The sequence below is a fragment of the Triturus cristatus genome, chromosome 4_2 (assembly GCF_964204655.1).
Source record: "Triturus cristatus chromosome 4_2, aTriCri1.1, whole genome shotgun sequence".
In the NCBI taxonomy this organism is placed as follows: domain Eukaryota; kingdom Metazoa; phylum Chordata; class Amphibia; order Caudata; family Salamandridae; genus Triturus; species Triturus cristatus.
Window position 1 is genome coordinate 634,255,760 of NC_140586.1, and position 23,523 is coordinate 634,279,282.

A 23,523-nucleotide genomic window follows, 5' to 3' on the forward strand; every position below is an offset into this window, starting at 1 on the left:
CCTAACACATGACTGAAAGAATAGTTGTTTCTACTATTGAGTCTTCCACAGAGGATGTTATCCACCGTTGATGAATCCCTCTGGGTTGGATTTTCCAAATCCTACTGCTGAATCTTAGCACCTAGCTTTTCAACTAAGTACCTCCAGGTAGGGATAAACATGATTTTTCTTCCGACAGTTTTTCTTGTTTACAGCCATCCCCATCAAGGATTTGTGTTTTTATTTCATGGTTGAAATGCACTTAGCAGGGGTGTGGATTTCCTATAGCCCAACACCCTGGACATATTGTTTGAGGTCGATGACAACAAGTTTTCATGTTTAGTTTGTCCTTGGTACAAGTAGCCCCAACCCCTCTGCAGCACAAACCATTTGGCTGCCAGTTTACAGTATTACATTATGGAGCAGGAAAGGGAATTGTCTGAAGTTGAGGTAATACTTGTGTTCATATGTGAATGCTGTTCAAACTTATATGTATGGTTCATTAATGCAAAGCCTTTATTAGTAGCTTAAGTGCGCTAAATAAATGTTGCAATCTCGGACAGCGCTACTGCCAGAGGTTTCAGTAAAAAAAGGGGGGGGGGGGGGGGGGGGGAAAGAGTAAATGTTTTCTTAATTTAATATGAGGCAAATATTTGGAGAAGCTTGAAAGCAAGACTGATGATTTATTGCTTTCGAAATAAAATGTTCACACAAGAAATGCAAATAGGAAAAAAGCGTTTTGCTAAACTACAGTGGAATTTTAGGTATCATTTGTTAAAAGCATCTTTAATAAAACGTGAAGCATGTAATTTTTTCCAAAAATATTCATAATGGAAAAAATTAATGTAAGCAGTTTCAGCAAGATTCTGAGAAACATGAAAATAAAAAAAGAATAGGCAAAGCCAATAGGTCTGACATTGATAGTCTTTGGATTTTGTCAAAGCGTGCCTTGTTTTGACATGGCTTTAGTAAAACTTTATGGTTATGGGAGCTGTTGCTCCCTCGCCCTTGTAACAAACATTTTCAAAAAGCAAGAATATTTTTTGGTCTCAAAAAGCACACATTGCCACAGTAGTTCCTGGCAATCAACAAAACTACTTTGTGTCCTGATATGCTCCTCATGAAAGAGCAGAATGCTATCATTCTATCATTCACAAGGAAGGCAACTGATAGAGATCAAATTTTAATAAAAAGGTCTTGGTTAACGCCACACCTATAATTAGGGGTCCAATTCTGAAATAAACTCACACAAGCGCCCCCTGTTATATGGCTTAGCATTAGTGAAGAATATATGTATTTCATGAATTCACAAGAATGTAAAGACGAAGACCAGGAAATCGTACTCCTAGGAAATATTTGTTAACTGTATTTTAGCAGTAGCAAATATGCGTATGCAGATTTGCACTTGCTAAAATCTGTTGAGCATTTACAAGTCTTTATTTCTGTCCTTGTCAGGAGCAAATTTCCAACCTTTCTCAGTATGGGAAATCATTAGAGAAGAGCTGGTGAAAGCCAGTAAAACATGCAAGTTAGTAGGTTTGCACAGAATGGAAAGGGCGTTACAACCCTGGAACTCTTACTTATTGCTTTCTTCAGCCACGGTATGTATATCTGCAGAAAGGAGGCAAAATAAGGAAATTGCTAGTATTCAAGTCCTACTATAGCATTAGCTCTGGCATAATCAGAGAGGCTATTATCTGAGCTCTGATATAATGAGATTGCTGCCATAATTTGCAGCTGCAATACATGGCACCAAAGGGACAAGTAGATTTTCTTTACAGGACAAGTAGATTTAGTACAAAACTTAGCCCATGGAAAAGAAGATCTTTTTATTAAATTCCACTCCCCTGACTTATCTAATCCTCCCTTGAAAATATGTCTGGATCGTACTCTCGTTGTTTTTCCTGTTAAAGTGGATTGAACTTGTGGCTGCTTCTTTCCGGGTAATCAATGGCCACTACCCCCCTCCCCTCCCCCATTCTTCTTCACATAAACTGAAAAGAGATTTGTCCCTCAACAACATTTCAGCTGTTGCAGTGATTGACGGGATTGTTTGGGATGAAGTTCCTTTTAACATATTTGGCCTAGAGAGACCCTACATATACCATTTGTGTTTAAAGTTTCTATGGGTGATGTAATAGTAACAGGGTTACATTAGGATGATTGGCATGTTGAAACCATAAATTCTATGCTGCTGGAGAATTATACTGTTTTTGAATCAGAGGACCTGTATCTTAATTCTGCTAACTATGCTGACATGTTTTGTTATCACCACATTGGACATTATTTTCTACATAGAGCCAATACTCAAAAGTGCATTGTCTAATTATACACAATGGGAACATTGTCCAACTCCCCCCCACAAGGGAGTTCTAAAACACAAAGCTAAATTCACCTATTTCACAGGATATGACAACATCCAGCAGACTACATGTGTGGGCCGGCAAAACTTTAGGAAAATACTCCCCGACAATTACCTCTATTTCCCGCTTTGTTAATTGCAAAGTTTGACAAATTACACGGAAGAACAACTAAATAGCATAGTGCAGAATAGTACATTTAATTCCACACCTTTAGGTCCTGACGAGTGGCTATTGTGGCCAGTGGGCACAACTGGTTGTCATGCTGGTCTTCTTAATTCCACACCGGAGTTCAAATCAAGCAGACCCGATACCTTCACTAACTACATTCTGGTATTATTACCACCTATTCGTTGGGTAAGTAGTGCCAACAATGGTTGGAACATTCCACACTGTCTACAGTGAAACAACACCTTTCTCTCCTGTCCGAAGACATGAATTTATCAGATTTTCTTCTAGGTCCCAAATCTCCAAGTTCTAAAATATTTATTTATGCTACCTATAATTAAATTTGGAAATTATCCCAGAAGACAAGTTGATCAAGAATATTCGGATAAAGTGCTTGCTGTTGTTGATAACGGTATTAACACGTTGTCTTCTCGTATTTACAATTTAAACAATATTGTATCATTTGATAATGATATCATGCAAAGTAACATGTCAACATTGTATCATGGACAAAGTCAGCTTAGATCAATTATGCAGTTTAGCTGGACGCTTCAAATACTTAAAAATGGGCGCGTCCCATGGCACTACTTGAACTGCAGTAATCGATTCCTGCCCTTTAATTTGACAAGCAAACAACAACTGATGGCGATGAAGGACACTACATACACAAAGCTGCATTTAGAAAAGTTAGAACAACTTCCATTTACTATCGCTGAAACACCTTAGCTGTGTGGTTAATACACTGCATTATTTCTTTGCCTTTCTCAACATTTCAGTTCACCGCTGGCATGGAACATGAACCTCTAATGAGCATCTTCATTCATGAATTATGGTCACCTCCCTTTACATAAGGTTGGGAACAAGTCAGTAAAGAAGTTTTTCTTACTGGAGAGGAATTAAACTCTTCTGTCGGAAATTCAATCATTCGGAAACATATTAAAATCCACGGTGCATATAATACTTCAGGGCGGAATCTGGCCTGTTATTTAAAAGGAATTCTAATCCCCGCAATTCTTCCCCTCATTATGGTTCTTTCAAATTGAAGTTACTTAATGCTTAGCAATCAAAATTGCTGCAGAATGCGAGCTGGAGTCCCCTATATTTTGTCAGTTTCCCAGCTCGTCACTTGTTGCAACCAAGTCTTGCTTCCCCTTCCACATGGGATGTTCGATAGCTTGTTGTGGCCTTTCATTGCAACTTTGAAAGCAGACTTCAACAGGCTAAATAGACTCAAAGCGTCATTCTTTCAACATGAAGTAGCTCTCACATCTGCTTGCGAAACCTTCGACATGCGGGTGTTTAAAATTTTAAGTGAAATACAGTCAGACATTGTTAAATACAAACCTTCCCATGCATTTCAACGAATTAGTGCATCAAATTTTTAAAGCCTCTAGTACAGTCAGCCACAAATACTTTTTAGGTCTTGCTAGCGTTGCAGCGCGAATGCACTGCCATCGCTTTGCGAGGCATGCAGTATACACTATAGTGTGGAAGCTTCGTGGAAGCTCTGCCCACTCTCCGGCCCATCTTCTTCATTGGCTTAGGTTATAAATGCTGCCTCCGGATTGGTTTCAAACCTGTTAGTCCCTCCCCATGACAGCCATGTCAGTCATTTGTATCCTTCCATGGCTACTGGCCCCTTTACTAAAACATAATTTTCTTCCCTGTGTCCTCCCTGCCCCCTCCTGCAGTCTGTGACTTCTCTGCCCCCCCTCAACCCTTCTCCCGTTCGGGCCTTCCCACCCGCCTGCACTCCTGTTTCCAATGCAATAGGTCTTGCATAAATGCGATTCCTATTGCATTGCAAATGCTTGTTTATTTAGACGGTGAGCACTATTTTCTTCCCGTTTCTCTTCCTGCACGCACGACGTGCTTTGCTTACGTTCAGCGCACACGCAGGTTGTATGACACAAGTACAGAAACCGAAATGCAGACGACTTTTGAAACAAAGGCGTTTACACGAAACAGGCATTAGTATGCAAGTTTATTTCCAAAATATATTTTTGTAAAGCATACGTGAGGCACTGTGTCCTCCTGCGGGACGACTAAAAGGAGCCGTCGGGAACGAGATACACATTGCACTGAGCACCAAAGCGTGGAGTGTGAAACCCGGCTGCTGTATATTTGGATTGTTCAACCTCTTCCGAAAGTAAGCAAATTTCACTTTTCCAGGATATTGATTTGGAAGAACTTTATTGGGCATTTTCAATATATAGAATTAAAATGGTTTTTCAGTAACTGCTAGGGGCTCGACAGCTTGATCTTCTTAGACATCCTTTAGACTGTAAGGCATGACCCGTGATTCAGAATGGGAATAAGTTCCACATCCTTGTGTACACAACCAAATAGAAGCATGTCTTTCATTAGGGCACAGCACTGAGATTAATTAACCGCCTCCCATCCTGTGGTAGTTGCAAACAACATACGGGCAGCAGGCACAATATGCAGCATGTTCTGAGTTTGTCTGCTGCAAAGCCTGTCTAAAACCGGATTTTACCGTTAAATGACCCGGATGTAGCCCAAGGTGTATAGTGTGCACTTCTGCTAGACAGGCATTCTCCGCTTAAGGGGAGCATCGCTAGCGTGTCTGTGGTTGCATTTGCCAAAGGACGGAGAGTGTAACAAACCATCAGCCATGTGAGCTCTGAGAAAATATAGTTTTACGGCGGCAAGCCACAAGTTGCAAGGTTTAATCCTTTAGTTTTTGTCAGCATTCAGATCTAGATTATCTGACTGTGACAGAGCGCATGCACTTCTTTTACTTAAATGCAAGCGAAACAGGCAAGAACTGCTCTAGGGTAGTAAGTACCTGCACTTTATATTTGCATATCTAGCGCTGGCTCTGAGTCACTCCTAGAGGTGCCCCCAAGTCAGTAACAACAGCATATATCGTTAAAATTGCAGGGGTCATACTAAACATATCGGTAAAAAGACAGGCGTACTAATGACGCCGTCGTTATGCCAGTTTTGTTAAAATCACATTGCGTTCCAAAGTCTTCAGGGAAAAATGTTGTTTCCCGTACAGCTTGCCTACAGCCGAGAGAGGACGGGTGTGCGCATCTCACTGTTCCAAAAAGTGAGGGATTTCCACGTGAGAAGAAATAAGGATGGGACTGTTGGCTCACTTTGTGAGGCAACTTGTATAGTGCTGCGCTGTGAATGGAATCGGATCCGGGCGCTGAGCGAAAGGGTTCGGAATTTCATACATCCCCACACAGGACCATGCGTGTTTCGAAGAAGTTAACAGCTTGTATTTGAAAGGGAGAGCACCAACACTTCTCAGCAGTTTTGCAATACTTTGAAAGGGATAGTACCGGTATTTCTATATTTCAAATTCTAACACTTTTCCACACTACCATGGTTCTGTATCGTTATTCTGTTTCCGATGACCGGTCAACAGATGGAGGGCATATTCTGCAAACTTCAGTGCCAACAAAGGAACACAACAGGGCTGTCAGGCTTAAGGCAGGACCACTGAAATCATGCGATTCTACGGACGCTTTTTTGCCACATAACTGTGGATTTGCCGCCTAATCCATCATACTATGCAATTTTTTTTTTTTTTATGATTTGTCTTGCTCATTCTGATCTAAAGCTACTAAACGTGGCACGGCGCAGTGCAAGCCCTTACTAAAGATAGACTGGTTATCTTTCAGTTGTTTATTGCTGTGTTTGGTTATTAAACTGGTAAAATCTTTGCACAGACATCGTTCCCCTTGTGTGAAAATAAGAATGAAGCTATGCCATCACAAAATGTGCCACGTTACACTGCATATTTTGCCTTTTCTTGCCCCATTATTTGGTCCTCACCCGCAGCATAATTCCAGTGACCGTGGGCATAGGTCATGGCAATATTTCTGGGTCAGTGGGTAGCTGACCCTTATTCTTGGCCTCTCTGCTGAGACTCCAACCCCTGGCATTTGTTTTCTGAAAACCAGACCTAGCTGTGCTGATAAGGTCATGCGATTAACTGAGCACCTACTACAGAGATGCGTGCGTGTGCCTCAAAACAGAGATTCATAAATGCCAAGGGGCTCTCACCTCGAACTTCACCTTGTTACAAGGTGCACAATCTCATTACAATTAGTTAAACACTGTTATTTGGGCAATACTGTCTCTATATACATTTTTTATTAATATGAAATACCTCAATAGTTCCAATTAGGTTCAGTTACTGGTCTGTAGCGAAAATAGCATAGCGGTTATGTTTACATTTCATGCATCCCTTCAGTTGACCAGGTGGTGACACGTGTGGGAATCCCGTACCAAGCTATTCAATCCTGCGAGTGGAGGCACACAGGTCTGCTGCCCTCTTGATAAATGTACGTTTTGCAGGAATTGGCTGAGGAAAAATAAAGCAGAGTCACCTGCCAGGTCCCTGGTGAATGTCCGGTTTTGGCTGATGTCTCACCGGAGTATAAATCTGAGGGTCCGGGATTCAATCAGCGGTCGGGATTGATGCGGCTCCTTGTGTGTGCATATTGCATTGCATAAACGTTTTCTTGTGTTTCTCCCTTGCACCATAATACCTGGGTTTTTGCTTCGGTGGGGTCGGAGACATTAAGTTCTCTAAAACGGTAACCGGAGATGCCCCCTCTCATCAATTACCTCTTTTAAATTCCGTCTTTAGGCGTCTTTCTGCATTAACCCCTTTCGAAAAGTACCCGTCACTGGCACCCTTGGCATTCGCATCTCCCTTTGAATGCCCCTTCCCTTCGAGAGTCCTTTCTCGCGCTTCTTTCCTTCGAATTCCCCGCCCTTGCAAGCTGCACACCTGGCATGTGCCTTCAATCCCCACCCTCAAGTCACACCCTCCCTCTGCACCCCCTTGCCCAGTGGGCAGAGCTTTTGGAACTCAGACTCTGTGCTGAATACAATATACGAGACCCATAGACATTTGGAGGAAAACTGGGATTTTCACCACAGGGAGGTTTTATAGTCAGAGCGTAGCAAGTTTACCATGGGCCATTGGTGCGCGCAATAAAATGGCCACGACTGCTGTTGGGGTAGTGAAATATAACCATTATCAGGGTTCAACGGGCCTCTCGGGCACTAAATCCTGGTGCCACTGGTGCTACCGCACCAATGGGAGCTACGGCCTTGTTTTTAGTCGCCCCTGGCTAGAAAAGAGAGGCCCCTTACCTGGGAAAGCTCGCTTGGAAATAAAAAGCAAGTAGAAAGCTGAGCAGGGCTAGGAAGGCGGAGAACAAGTGTGTGAGCTTGTTAGGTTTTTTAGATTATTTGCTTTGTCAATAGTAGTTAGTTGCATATAATAAATAAGCACTATACATGGCATTCTTGTATATAACATTGAAAATGCCTTAGGTCTGACATGTTGATACTCTGAAAGAACTAAAACGAGTCTCTTTGAAGTTGTATCAAGGCAGTGAAGGGTGGTACTGCTAGAACAATAGATGTTTCAGCACCCAGGCTAATGTGCTGCATAACTAAATACATATAAGGTCCCAAAGGCGAGACCGATTGCATTGCAAATGCTTGTTTTAAGTTGTAGGCTCCGTCCTTGTCAGTTCATTCCAAACTATCTCTGGAATAATACCGACTTTTATTAACTGCATTTTTTTCCAGTGTGTTCGGAGGATTTTCGCTGCTGTTGTTCATCATATGTGGTATTCTCATCCTATTTCTACTCCTCCCGAAAGGATGCTCTTTTTGTAGGCCATCTGGAACTGCGGCCGCTCCAACACGATTGTAAGCGTATGCTTCAGATCTTTGGAATATTTCTAATGCAAGCGCTGGATCTTGACTTGCCCTTCACATTCCGGTCTGCATGGTTTACCTGTGTCCACCCAGTGTTCCACTGCTTCTGGTGCCCCTTTTAAAAGGCATTGGATATTTGTTTGGTTTCGCAGACGCCCGCAGCCTTGAACATCGAACTGCTAATGAGCCCCTTAGCAACCCATTTTCAGGACTTTCCCTTGGGCTTGCGACTTCTCCACAATGTGAAGGTTGAGCCACTCACTTTTGAGGAAATATGTGCATTGGCACATGGACCACAGAATACCGCCTCTACAAACACGGATGCAGGCTGCCAGGTAATTATTCCAGCATCGGCTGGGACAGAGGATCATGTATGTTCCTTGGGCTGTTAATCATGCTTCATTAGCTGAGTCAGACTCCTTTATGGAGTCCTTGGTCTTTGAATTGGCGAGTGACACAATGGATACCTCCGAAGCACCATGATTCTAATATTTTTCCAAACTGACAATTCCTCATTAAACATTTTCAGAATATGGCTTTAACAAGCTGGGCTTTGGGTATGTGCATCTTTTAATAACATTTATGTCATTTAGTGCTTTTTATTGTGTTATTTGCCTAACCAAAGGGAGGGTTTTGTTTGTTTTCTGCTATTGCAATTGTCGTTGCCCCTATGTTAGCCTAACTGTGCATGTTGTAGGCCGCTTTTATATTACTATTTGACACACTTGTTTTGTACCACTTTGCACCTATTTTTCGAGTGGAATGTGCTCCTGGAGTTACAAATAAATTTATTTTAGCTTTAACATAGCAAGTTTGAATTCATTTAACAATCCATCTAGAAATACCAGATTTAGAGATAGGATTGCCTTTGTCAGGTGGAGCAAACACCACAAAAAGTTGCTTTGTTTCTTTGTTTAAAAAAATCTTTTGTCATCTCAATATAGTATAGTAGTGCTCTTCTGACATCAAGTGTGTAAAGAGCCCTTCTGCCACTGAATCAGGTTGAGGAAAGAACACATGTAGTAACTCAACTGATTGGTTAATATGAAAAGGAAAAACCACTTTTAAAAGGAATTTTGGATTTGCGTGAAAAACCAATCTATCTTTATGAAGTTGAAAGAAGGGTTCTTCTATGGTTAATGCATGTAGCTCACTAACTCTCCTTAATGAAGTGATAGCAATTAGAAAAGCAATTTTCCATGAAAGAAATTGTAATGAACAATTGTGTAATGGCTCAAAAGGTGGACCCCTGAGCCTTGTGAGAACGATGTTAAGGTTCCAAACTGGTGCAGGTGGTACCCTGGGTGGTATTATTCTTTTAAGTCCTTCTAAGTGCTCCCACGTACCTGTTGGTTAGTAGCACGCAGCGCTCCGTAGATGGGGTGCAAAGACCCCTATGATGAAGCATAACACCAAGGGCCCTTTTGGTGTGTGAGGGGTATTTAAAGAACACAATGTGCTTCTCACCAATGTAGGAACCACATCCCACCCAAGACCATATATCTTGTTTCACCTATTCCTTGTGGGTGGATTCCATTTGTTTAATAATTATAGTCAGGAGAGATTGAATCCACTCCCTGTGTCCCTCTGGACACTTCCTCTCTCCACTCCCTCCTTTGATATTTATGGTAAATTTAAGTATCCAAACTCTATGACTTCAGAGCCAGATTGCTAGGTCGAGCTCCTTGGGGTTTGGGTGTCTGATTTTTCCATAGTTTTGAGTGAGAAGGCTGGAATTGAGGTGCGGTTTTTGATGCAGAATCACTGATAATTCTAACAGTTTGGGGAACCATGGTTGACAAGTCCATGTGGGAGCCACTAAAATCAGTGTGAGAGATGTTTACCTAAGTTACTGAACTAGAAACGGAAGGAGAGGGAGAGGCGGAAAAGCATAAGCAAATATCCCTGACCAGTTCATCCACAGGGCATTGCCTTTGGATAGAGGGTGTGGGAACCAGGTGGCGAAGTTTGGGCATTTTGAGTTGTCAGCTGTGTCGAACAGATTTATTTGTGGGAATCCCCATTTTTGGAAGTATGGAGATCTTTGGGATGAAGTTCCATTTGTGTTTTCAGCCACATCCTGTTGAGGAGGTCGGCAATTTGATTGTTCATGCCTGGGAGGTGCTCTGCCAGAACATGAATTCTGTGATGAATTGCCCAATGCGAAATGGTCTGAGAGAGGCATGGCGATGCATGGTGTTCTTTGTCAAAAGGAGTATTGAAGATAGATTGCTGAACCTCCAGTTCAAACCCCAAAATCCTAAGCCATGAATGTCGTCTAAGGAGAATGCTGCTGCAGTGTCAGCAGCATCTAGAGCATATCTAATGGAGGAAATAGATATTACTTTAACTTCTTGCACTAATTCTTGTGCTCATCTGGGAGGTGTTGGAGCAGGTCTTCTATTTCGTCCCAGTGGGCCCTATCATATCTGGCTAATAAGCCTGGTGTGTTGGCAATGCGCCATTGGCTGGCGGATTGAGCAGCTACCCTTTTACCTGATGCATCTATTAAGTTTAGACTCCTTGTCTGGAGGAGGTGCATCTGCTGAAGTCTGTGAATTTACTCTTTTGCAAGCATTAGATACTACTAGAGAATCTAAAGGTAATTGTCCCTAATAAAAATGGGATCAGATGGTGGAGGTTTGTATTTTTTGTCAAACCTAGGTGTTAATATACGGGCACGTACAGGGTCTTTAAAAATGTCATCGGCATGCCTCATCATACCTTTTAACATAGGCAAAGTTTGACTTGTTCTATGTGTAGAACCTAGATGTTCGAACAAAAATTCTTCGTCTAAAGACTCTTTGTGTAATGTAACCTCATGGTAAGATGCTGCCCTGGAAATCAACTCCTGATATGCTATGTTGTCATCGGGAGGTGATGGTTTTGCAGGATATAATTCTGGGTCATTATCCATTGGTGGATCTATATTATAGTCATCCCATGGGTTTGTTGGTAGTGGACTATTGTCATGATCATCATCCCCTATATCAGGCTGTGTGTGTGTAAAACCCTGAGGTGTGGTGTGTAAAGGTTCTGAGCCTGGCAGTGGTAAAGATAGTGGAAGGGATTGAGGATTAGGGTAGATAGGACTTGTAGCCATGTCCTCCTTTTTTAGAGGAATTTTGTAGCTAGTGTCCTCCGATATAATCTTTCTTTTGGAAGGTGTCACACCTTTTACCAATATATGTCCAGTCTCTGGATTAATATACATTTTCTTTTGCTTAGGGTCCAGTTTCTCCTACATAATGTCCAGGATAGGTTACGGAGGCTTTTGAAGGGTATCTTTTCATTTCAGTCCGAAGGTTTCGCCAAAGCGGACTTGTCCTTTTTGTCTTTTGGAGCCGAAGGTTTCGGTTCCGTAGATGTCTTTTCTCGACTCGGTCCCAAGCCGGAAGGCTTGACTGACTGTTTCGGTGCGAGCCACTGGGCGGGCCGTTGGAAGCAGCGTCTCGGTGCCGACCATGGCCAGAAGGCAGTGGTTGTGCTGAAGCCTTTTGTTCAACTGAAGAGAGTTTGAGGGGCAAAAGAGCTTTGTTACTCAGGGCACCCTGTCCTGGTGTAACGTCTGCGGACTCTAAATCGATTTCCAGCTCGTAGTCTGATTATTGGATAGAAAAGGCCTCCTCCTCTTCTGCCGTGGACGCCTCCATCTTTTCGGTGTCTTCCGCGAAGATATTTGGAGTGTGTTCAATGTTTTGTCGCTGCATGTCCCTTCGTCGAGCCTGCAACGTCATTGTCAATCGGAATGATCGATAAGTGTCGCAATCCTCTTCTTTGTGTCCGGTGAGAGGCACATGTTGCAGATTTTATGCAGGTCGGTGTGTGGGTACTTTGAGTGGCACCGAGGACAGAATTGAAACGGAGTCCATTCCATCGGCAGAAAACTGGCTAATAATGAATGGAGTGGAAGTCAACCGACGCGGCTAGGCCTCACACTAATTTAAGTTCAGGAATGAATTTTCCCCAGAAGGAAACCACTGATAAATGAAGCACAGCTGCACACTGAAATCTGCATAAAGCATCAAGAAGCCAATCAAGTGGCAAACGATGTGCTATACAAATATGCAGTTACATTATCCAGGGTTCTCCAATGTCAGTCCGGGAGGGCCAGATTTTTAGCATATCCCCATTAAGATAAATGCAGACACCTTAAAAATCTGGCATGGATCCGGCCCTTCAGGATCGACATTAGAGAACCCTGGATCATAATTAAACACATGAGAAGTCCTCTTATGGGGGAGGTGTACAGCTACAGAAAGCTTTAGGTATCTTGATAGCCTCATGTAATAATTAAAAAAATAATCATAAATAAAAAATACGTCCAAACGGATATATAGAGGGGCATTGTGTCAGCCGTTTTCATCCAATAGTCTGTCATTCACCTTTTGTTTATGCAAGCCTAGGTATACAGCATGGGGCAGTAGGTAAGCTTCCTTCAGCCACTAGAAATCATATACTGAGTGACAGCGTTTTGCTTGTGCATATTTGCCTAAAAGAAGTGCACTTCACTGCTAGGCTGGAAAGCCAAAACTTTGCCAATGCATTTTTATTTCCATTTTCATCCCTTTTAAAGGCATCGCTGTATGTTTAAACGCTGTCTTTTGGTTACAGTAGTTCAAAACCAATAGTATATTTTCTGTGCTCCAATAATAGTGCTAGTGCGTGGACTCTTCCATAACTGTCATTAATACTACCTAAAAAAGCTATTGAAGAAAGGGGAGCATTTTATCAGTATAAATCAGTTGAAAGGTGCAGCTACGTACTAAACGCCAGAGGACTCTTCATTAAATCTCCTTAGTTGAGCAAGGCGTACACACGCTAAATTGCCAGAGCATGGAAAGTGCAGATGGGAAGGGGAAAGCCTTTAGGAAACAGTTCCTCTGTTTGGTTGTGCGACCACTTTAAATAGTTGTTCCGCAGTGATAGAATATTTTACCAGGCAAGCTATTACTTGGGGATTCCGGCCTTGCAAGAAGAACAGCAATGCTTGGCGGCATGTTTTTACTCCGATAGCACTAAAAAGGTTGTGAAAAATCTTTCTGCAGTGGTTGCAAAATGGGGTATATGCGTAATATGAGGAAAAACGTTTTGTCCGACCCCTGACACAGCCTGGGGCCCCTGGTGACATTGCATCCTTTGTTGGTAAAAGAGAGTCTTTGCGCTAAAAATCTAGATTGTAAAAACCTTTGATGGTTTATTCTTATTTGTTTATTTTTAGCGTTTTCTATAGCGCGAACAAGACCCAGGGTAGGGTATCAGAGCGCTTTACAAGGAAAGTAGAGTGAGTATAGAGCATGTTGCAAAACAACAGAACAGATACAGTATCAAAATAATTCTTACAAGGTTAGGTAGTTTTTTTTTTTTTTACAGTTTTATTATTGCGTGAACTTGACCCGAATCGGGTATCAGAGCGCCTTACATAGCCCCAGTTGCATTACATGAGGACACATTCATTTTTGTTAGGCACCAGGAGATTAAGTGATTTGCCCATAATCACACGATATTCAGCGTCATTGCCGAGACTCGAACCCAGTTCCCCAGATTCAAGGTCGACCGCCCTAGCCGTAGGTAGAGCAGTGAGCATGTAACAGTAGGAACAAGTTTGAGTATGTGTCAGTCATAGAGGCGATGGTGTCATTAAGGGGAGTGAGGAAACAAGTCTTAGATTGGTTCAGTGCCTTGTGGAATTAAGGGAGGAATTTGCTCATCAGGAAGGATTTTGCTCCCCTTTTGAATAGTGGTGTAGAGGAGCTTTTTCTGATGTTTCAAAAAGATAACTCTGTTGCGTAGACTATTAGTATGCATTGATACATAGGCACGAGTGTTTACACTTGTGTGCTTCCCACAGATGTTGCGAAGCCAGCGCTTCGAAGGCCTCACTTCTTGCCCGGCCCAACACTTCCTTTCACTGTTATCCTGAATCTATTTCCAGGTTTGTGCTTTTAGAGTATTCTGAGGGCCCATTCCTAAGGATGACATGTACTTAAAGAGGGCACTTTGCTGTATTAGACCTTGCTAGTAGAACTCAAATTCTAAACTAATTAGAGCAGGTAATGTGTATTGAGGCAGATGGACTAGCAGGCGGCAGTCTTTACTCTGGGCATTGTTCAGAAATAGGCTTGCTTTCCCGGGATGGCTACCAATCCAATAGACAGCATTACGATCAGTTCTGCTTTGATTGCTGTCAGACTTGGTTTCCAAGTTGGCGTGAAAAAACAGAAGTTTTACAAATCATACAATACCTGAAATCAATGGATTGTCTACTCAAATCAAGCGTACAGGGAGGCAAGACCAAACATTTATTTTTTATTCATATATTCAATTGATAGCATGAATAAACAATCACTGTCAAAGCCAACTGGTCTGTCCTTGGCAGACTAGTGTGATGGTAATTGTTTTTTTCTTGCAAGCATTAGCTACACAAATAAATAGGAAAAAAACATGTATCAACCTAAAGATTGCTGCCTTATGTTTACAATGAAAATGCTCAAATAAAACAAATAAATAAAAAAAGGCCATTTTACTAGTAATTCTTTACATAGCAAGCCATGCAGTTGTTCCATGCATGTTATTATTTGTGAAGTAGAAAATAATAAATCACCACCGAATGGAGCACTCAAACTAAAGGCTGCTACAAAGTTACAATTTCAATCAAAAACTTTACAACTGCAACTTTAAAAAACAGACATACACTAAAACACCGTTTAACAGAGTACCTGAAGTGCAGACGAAATAAATAGGTAGTTGTTAAAGTTAATATTAAAAATAACCAAAATAAAATCAGAAATGAACCTGGTGTGCCACTAAAAGGAAGGAACTATTTTCAGTGTAAAGAGACAATATGCACAGGCTTTGTGCAGTCACTCCAAGTGACTGAATTCAATTGTCAAAGTGGGGTGACCCATTGTCTTATGATGTGGTGGGTGGAAGCAAAATGTGAATGACAATTTAACAAACCAATGAATGAAGCCGGTTGAAAAAAAGGCATTCATATAATTTATTTGGGGGTGGGGGGACAATAGGTCTGACAAGACAAATAAAGCTGACTCAAAGGCTACATTATATATAAACGCATATACACTCCATAACTTGTGCAACAACCATGCTAACTATAACGTGCGCACTTAATGCAATACTCTTGACCTCGCCATTAATGAAACAAATGCAATTATAAATTACACATGAGAGAACATATAAGTTCTCATTATTGTTACTACAGAGACAAAGACTATGAATTTAGTAACATTAACTGGCTTTTGTGTTATTTAATTACATTTTGCATTTATTTGCAGGTATAAACACGGTAAGGCCATAAGCATTACATCTGGTCTGGGAGTTATGGTTTCCATGGAGTGTGCTCCTATCGAGAACGTATCAATTTCAAGGTTTATTGAGTTTTAATTCATTAACACAACTGCACCTTAACTGTAGTCGTTTTCGAGATGAATTTCTTAGTTTTTTTGTTCTTATATCACATCCAAAGTCTTCTTACAACTAACACCCCCGCAGTGCATGTTGCTATATGCAGTTTGGTATTGGCCACAAGGCCTAGCCTGTGGCCAGGCCCTTTGCTCTACTTTCTGTGGGCAGCTGGGGGTTGGAAATAGGACCCAGCCTCTAGCCAAGCACTATGTCCAACCTTCCGCAGCGACTCCCCCTTTCTTCCTTTTAGCCGTATGCAGAAGGGGGTTGCCCAGGCACTGCGCTCAAACCTTCACTTGCGGCCTAACTCTGCTGTGCACAGCCATGGTCTGGCCTCTGCACTCAACACTCCATGGGTGGAAAAACCCCACAGCCTTCAACCATGCACACCGAAGATTGGCCACAAGGCCAGGCCATGCACCAAACACTCTATGGGCAGGCAGCACCTGCTGTGTCTAGGCTCTGCTCTCACCCTACAGTGAATTTAGCCAATGGCCGAAGTAGGCGGATCTACTGCCACGTGCTGCAGTGGGTGGAAGAAGAATGTGAATTACATAACCAACACATGAATAGGGCTAGCTGAAATTCCGTATAAGTTATTTGGTTTTTTTTTATATATAGTTGCATATAAGAAGGCACAGAAAGGTGACAAATTAATAACACAATTTCAGGAAATTAAACTTGCTAAGTCACATTAACGGTACTTGGTCAGTCATTTCCAGAGATAAAAACATCAATGTGCATAAGATTCAGAACAGCTGCCAATAATGACTACTAACAACTGGTCCAACGCATCTTTATCCTCAGCTGTGTATAATTGTAAATGGAGGTGACTGAACTACTTTACAATTCATATTACTCAGTACTAACTGCCAGCAGGCAAGGAGGCTTTACCTTTGCCCTCTTTTCAGGAATATACTATGGTGTGGAATTTAATAAAATATCTACTTGTCCATGGGCCGAGTTTCTTATAAAATCTACTTTTCCTGTAAAAAAACTCCACTTGTCCCTTTGGTGCCATACAGTGCAGTAGCAAAATATGGCAGCAATCTCATTATATCAGAACTCTGATAATAACTTCTGATCATGCCAGGGCTAATGCTACAGTAGGGCTTGAATACCATCAATTTCCTTATTTTGCCTCCTTTTTACAGATATATGTACTGGGGCTGAAGAAAGCAGTAAGCAAGAGTTCCAGGGCTGGAAGATCCTTTCAAGTCTGTGCAAACCTAATAACTTGCATGTTTTAAGGGCTGTCACCAGCTCTTCTCTAATCTTTGCCCATACTTAGAAAGGTTGGAAATGTGCTCCTGACAATGGCAGAACTAAAACTTCTTCCAGGGTTGGAAAAAAGAGGTTGGATGGAAAGTGGATTTGTAAACGCTCAACAGATTTTCGCAAGAGAAAATCTGCATAAGCATATTTGCTACTGCTAAAATACAGTTCACAAATATTTTCTAGGAGTATGATTTCCTGGTCTTCTTTAAATTCTTGTGAATTCATGAAATACATAAATTTGCACTAATGCTAAGACATGTAACGGGTGCACACAGCCACGGCCCGTGCAGGTAGGAGCGGTGGAACTGGGTGGGGGGTATTTCGACGAACGATGATGAGGGAAAATTAAATAAAATCATTCATTTTCCCTCGTCAACATCGGTTGAAATCCCCCCCTCCGGCCCTACACAACCCCACCGCTCTTACCTGCAAGGGCCGCGGCTGGGTGCACTTGTGTACGTTTCTTTCAGAATTGGTACCCTAATTATAGGTGTGACGTTAACCAACACCTTTAGTTTTTACTACAATCCGATCTCTATCAATCAGCTGGCTTCCTTGCGAGTGACAGCATTGTGCTCTTTCACAAGGAGCATATCACGACACAATGTAGTTTTGTTGAGTGCCAGGAACTAATGTGGCAATTTGTGCTTTTTGAGACCAAAAAATATTCTTGCTTTTTGCCAATGTTTGTTAGAACGGCGAGGGAGCAACAGCTCCCACAAACATAAGTTTTACAAAGCCATGTCAACACAAGGCATGCTTTGACAAAACCAAAATACTGACCACCAATGTCAGACTATTTGGCTTTGCCTATTCTTGTTTATTTTTATGTCTTATAATCTCGTTGAAACTGCATACATTGATTTTTCCATTATGAATATTTTTGGAAATACTAACATGCATCTTCACATTTTATTAAATGATGATTTTAAGAAATGGTAACTAAAATTCTACAGCAGTTTAGCAAAAGTTTTTTCCTATTTGCATTGTTTTGTGAACATTTTATTTTGAAAGCAAAGAATCATCAGTCTTGCTTTCAAGCTTCTGCAAATATTTGCATCGAATCAGAAAGCATTCTGGGAGCATTATACACAGCCTCATATTAAACTTTGGAAACATTTACACATTTTTAGGTCTCGTGACGTAAGCAGCGCATGCGCTGCTCTCGTCATACGAGACTTCTTGGAATCGATACGATTCCAGAAGTCGCGTCGTGGCTCTGCCTCCAATTTTGATTGGTGCGGGTCGTTTAGCATCATGGATGATGCAAAACACAGTGTAATGATTGCACCGGAGGCAATCATTACACTGAGGGTTGCCACTCTGTCCCCGCCCACCTGGATTTGATCTTTTACTTGCGGCGGGAGACAGTGTCTTTCAATTAGCCGCGAAGCACTTCTTTTTTGCTATTAGCGCGTTTGTGTTGAACGATGGCTGACACGCCTTTCATTTCTCCTACACGCTATCTTGTTACTATACGCTTGAGACGCGGTGTCTTTTGCTTTATTATTGCCATTTGTTTTGTTGCGTGAACCCGCCAGCACATAATCCTCTCCCAAATCGGAGATTGTTTTAAAGTGATATTCGGAAAATTATTCCTGGTTGCATGTGAGCTGAAACCTTTCAGAGCAGCAGATGTAAGTGTTCAACATGATTCTAAACACAAGTTGTGTATAGTGATGTTCCACTCTAGCGCTGAAATGCGGACCGCTCCACTTTTTTGCTCAAAGCTTTAGTTTATCGTACATTTCCACAACACTACCAAAGTTAAAAGAAATGCCTGAAGTTTTGGATAAAGGATTCAGTGCTTCTCATTAAATTTAGAGGCTTGTGCTCGCTGAAATCTGATTCTTTTATGCCAACACAGGGCTGTGATCCAGCTCTGAGGCCAAGATCTAAACGGAAGCCCTATTAACAGCGTAAGAGAGCAGATGGTACACAGCCACCTGAGTACAGTCTCTGTGCTCCAGAAGCGGTCAGGAGTTGTTTACTCCACGCATTTAGTACACAGTGAAAGCGGTGGGATTCAGTGGCGTAGAGTCGGGGAGGGGGGGTGTTTGGGGTGTCGCACCCCCAAATAAATGCATACACTGTGCTCTACGCTATCTTGTTACTATAAGTCGTTGTTGTAACCCGTGGAGTCTTATGGTGATAATTTTGTTAGTCAAGTTTCTTTATTTATTAGTTCCCTTGTCCAGCATTTGATTCTGTCCACATGTCAATGAGGCAATATTCTAACCAGTCGCAACTAGTCAGTGGCCATACTGTCCATCTAGTACCTGGAGACCATCAGTATCGCGCTGTACAGTTCCAATCATTCAGGTTGCTGCCTTTCATGCTTTTGTCAGCACCCTGCAGTGAGCATCTGCGGGATTAACAACAGAAAGCCACTTTGTATAACAACAGAAAGCCACTTTGCATACCGATGAGCTGCTGAGGCATGGCTCTGAAACCTGTAGTTTGTCACACGGAGCGCTTGATTTTCTCTTTCCATACTTGGGTAGCTCGCCCAGGCCTGCTTTTACTTTGCATCCTGGGATGTGTAGTTCCGGTGTTATGATGACATTCACAGGACTAAGCATCGCAGAAAAATACCTGCACAAGTTGTGCTACTTGCGCACGTAGCTGGGCAACGTCAGAGCTCTGCATAAACAGTGGTTTGAAGGGGGGTGGGAAATATGATGCAGATTGCTACGTTCAGTTGATGAAATGTGTCAGTAACTCACGTCTACCAAGTGGTGACCCGGGACCTGAAGCAACCATTGTGATATTTTTTGTTTTTGTTTGCCCGTTACATAAACAGCATTCTGAGAATTGTAGTTTAAAATGGGTTGGACCTTTTTAAGAACAAGATGAAGCTGTCAAATGAAGGACTATAGCAAACTTCAAATGAAGCAGCTAAGGAAGCTGTGTTAACAGAGGCAGCACTCTGGGCTGACAGCCTGCAAGCACATAGGCACTCCTCGCTGAAAACGCATATGCAAAGCACAGAGGCATAGCTCTTTACTCAAACTGACATCAAGCAGGCAGCACTTTACAGTCACATGGATCACGTAGTGCGCCAGGGTGACACGAGGCAAACAGCACTATACACTAATCAACACAAACCAGGCAGCACTGTGCTTGGGTGATGAAGGCAGCACTTTACACTCACATATAGCAGGCAGTACTGTACTCCCATGTGAAGCAGGCAGCACTTTACACTCACATGAAGCAGGCAGCACTTTACACTTACATGAAGCATATAGCGCGAACTCGACCCACAGGTATCATAGCGCTTTTCATGAGCATGAGTTGAAGTAGCACAGTGGATGCAACAAGTTTGTTTGTGTAACAGCTGCCGCTTCACCTCTTCAGAGTAATCGTGTGGTATGCTCACCCTCCCCCAGCACCCACAGAAGCGGAAGAAGTTAGTGTCGTACAGAGCTACCCACCAACAAAGCAAGGATCCCCTCACAGATGCTCCATTCCCACACCGCCATGGTTTGCATTTAGTCACAGCGCTTCCTCGAACTCTTCACTGCCCTTGGCCAGTAACACAGCGTGGAGCCTCTTTAATACCCACCCGAGATCGGATGTCTTACTGGTCGGCGCAAGGATGTTCTTTTGACTTATTAACTTCTTATCTGCTGCCTGAAACCCACCTCGGGGCATTCAGGCACCCTCTGGGTTGAAGCTCTACTGCCTCATCACTGAAGAGCCATATGAGGAGTTACTGCTCTGTTTGCCCGCATGTATGGAGACAGTCGATAACGTGTAATTCAGTGTAGCTTGTAACTTGTCAGTCCAGCTGTTGAACTGCATCAGCAAGGGAGATGATGATAACGTGTCTTTTCTCCAGTACTTCATACCTCCCATCTGCATTTGGATTCGCTGTATCTAAGCAAGTTTCTCCCCCACAGCCCTAGAACCTCCCTCACCTCTGTTGTCACACAACCTTCTCAACAACCCCACGTCATCATTTTACTTAAGATTTCAGGAAGGATGTGGAGGTTCTAGGGCTGTGTGAGTTAAGTGTTCGGGGTGGACTAAAATGCCTAGATAAAGCATAATATTGTTACAGAAAGCAATGTGTCCGGAAGAGACTGCACACGCATCACACGGATGAACAGCCTCGATTTTGCAGCCAACGTTTGGGTACAATCTTCACAAGTTAAAACATTAGTGTGTATGTGCGCAAGGACATACTCATGTTTGGAATCACAGGATGTTGAGCAGACGTCAGGCTCAAACCCGTTTGACAGAAAATAAAATGCTGGTGCTTGAGAGAAAGGGACCAGGAGGAAGCAAAACACCCTCTTAAAGCTCTGAGCAAAAGCAATTTCTTCCTACATATTGGTTTAGCATTGTAGGCCTGTATGTGTATACTAATACCCAAATTACCTATTTATGAAATCATGAACAAAAAAATTCAGAGAAATGAAAGGGGTTGTCAATTTTCATGGGTATTCTACGCAGCACGATAGGTCTTGGATTTGATTTTTTATAACTGTTGTGGGTATTTAGTGTAGTATATGTCTTGCATTTAAATATTTACTATTTTGAGACTTGTGTCATAACTATATGGCTTACATTGGCAGAGCTGAGTAAAAGATTTTTTTTTTTTGGTATGATCTTTCACAAAGAGCACATTCCCACACAAAGAATGGTCTGTATGAGGCAGGGACTACTGTGACAGCAGTGTATGCTTTTTGAGACCAAAAAGAATACATTTAGCTTTTAGCCAATGTTTTTATTTTTATATTGGGTAGGTCCTGGTAGCTCCCCCAACAATAACATTTTACAAAAACCATGACAAAACAGGCATTGGCAAAGCAAAAGGGCTGGCAGCTAATGTCACACCTATTGGCTTTACCAGTGCTTTTTAAGGTTCTGCCTAGACAGTGCATGTGCTATCCATACAAACAGTGGGCCTATAGCCATCCCACAGCTTACCATTTGTTAGCTTAGAAGTCAGTCTCATTTACTTCATTCCCGTTTGCTATGGCATGCATTGGTATTGTATTCTTCTTTTGTTTATCGCTCCCCCGGAGCATAAGCCAACACTTGTATCTATCAGTGCTCCCATTTTTTTTAGCTACTTTTTTATGTGCAAGCACTACATAGGAGTTCTTGCGTTTTCAGTCCAGCCCCCATATCCCTATTTAGCTTCAATTCGCTCCCACCTGTTCCTCTCCCCTACCACCCCTCTACCTTGTACTCTGCCCCACTCCACTGCTCTCCACTCTGCGCCACTGCACTCTACCCCGCTCTACACAATGCCACTCAACTCTACCCTACTCCAAGCCACTGTACAACATGCCACTACACTCCATTCTGCTGCACGTCACTCTAGTCTTTCCCACGCCACTCTGTTACACAACATGCATAAAAGACACTGGCAAAGCTAATAGCTCTCGCATCGGCTAGGCGAAACCTATTGGCTTTGCCAATGCTTGTTTTGAGTGCCACGGCAGCTAATCAAACTCCAACAGAAATTCATCAAGGCCTTTAAGGAGCATCTCTTATGGCGCTGAAAGTTTACAGGGTGCAGTGTTGTTTCTACGTGCAAAGGGGTAAGCAAACTATAAAAGTTGCTACAGATGGAGCTCGAGAATCAAATCTTAATCATTAATGATTCGTAAGTTATTAATGTGAAAGTGTAAACCGGTGTTGCCACCTCTTAAATGACAACCTAGACTAGAAATGCAAATAAATGTTGCTCAATTTCAACTGCAGTATAGTTCGTTGAGTGCCCGAGGTGATCGTGTTTAGCACTCATTACAGGGCAAAGAGCAGTGTGGGCACAGCAAGTGCTGAGTGAGCTCGTATCACCGAAACCCTGCTGCTGAGGAATGCGTGAGGTGTGACCGTCTGCAGCCGGAGGGGGAGGGGCAAGGGAGTGAAACCGGAGAGCCACTGCAGGAGTACACTAATGCCCACCCTGCATCCCTTCCAAGGAGCACAATGATTTAACATAACCTCCTTACCTTCCTGATCTGCACACCAATTCAACCAATGTTTTGTGTAGTTTTAAATAATAGCTCGAACACGACACGAAGGTATTGGAGCGTTTTCCGTGAGCACTGGTTACATCACATAAGGTCACTTTATTTCTTTGGGGGTGTGGGTAGATTTAGGGAGTGATTTGCCCAAAACCAGAGGACGCCAAGACTCTAACCTGGTTAGCCAGTTTTAAAGTTCCTGCTTAGTTAAAAGTGTTTTTTTTGTTTTGTTTTTTGCAGTTCTGTATAGTGCGAACTCGACCCGAAGGTATCGGAGTGCATATACATGAGCACCAGTTGCCAGGCGCGCAACACCCATTGGACTCAAAGGGCTTCAGCCCCCCCCGTCGTGTGTGGCAGCCCGGGATGAGACACCTTCCCGGGCAAAAAAGCAGCCGCACCCGAGCACTTCACAGGTCTTTAAAAGACCATTTGCATGTTAATGAGGCCTTGCCGTTGTTTCACCCCTTCTAAGAGCCCCTGCAGCTCCACTCTGCCGATTGCTTAAAGTTCAGCCCCCCCCGAAATTTTTGCTCAGCCCCCCCCGAAATTTGGCTCTAGTTGCGCCTCTGCCAGTTGCATTACACAAGGACCTGTTAATTTTTGGCAGG

General features: G+C 42.6%; 1 protein-coding gene across 2 annotated transcripts in view; it reads right to left on the minus strand.

The window, feature by feature from the left end:
• Positions 1–23,523, minus strand: part of GADD45A (growth arrest and DNA damage inducible alpha) — a 64,785-nt gene that overhangs the window by 35,550 nt on the left and 5,712 nt on the right. The window lies entirely within an intron of this gene.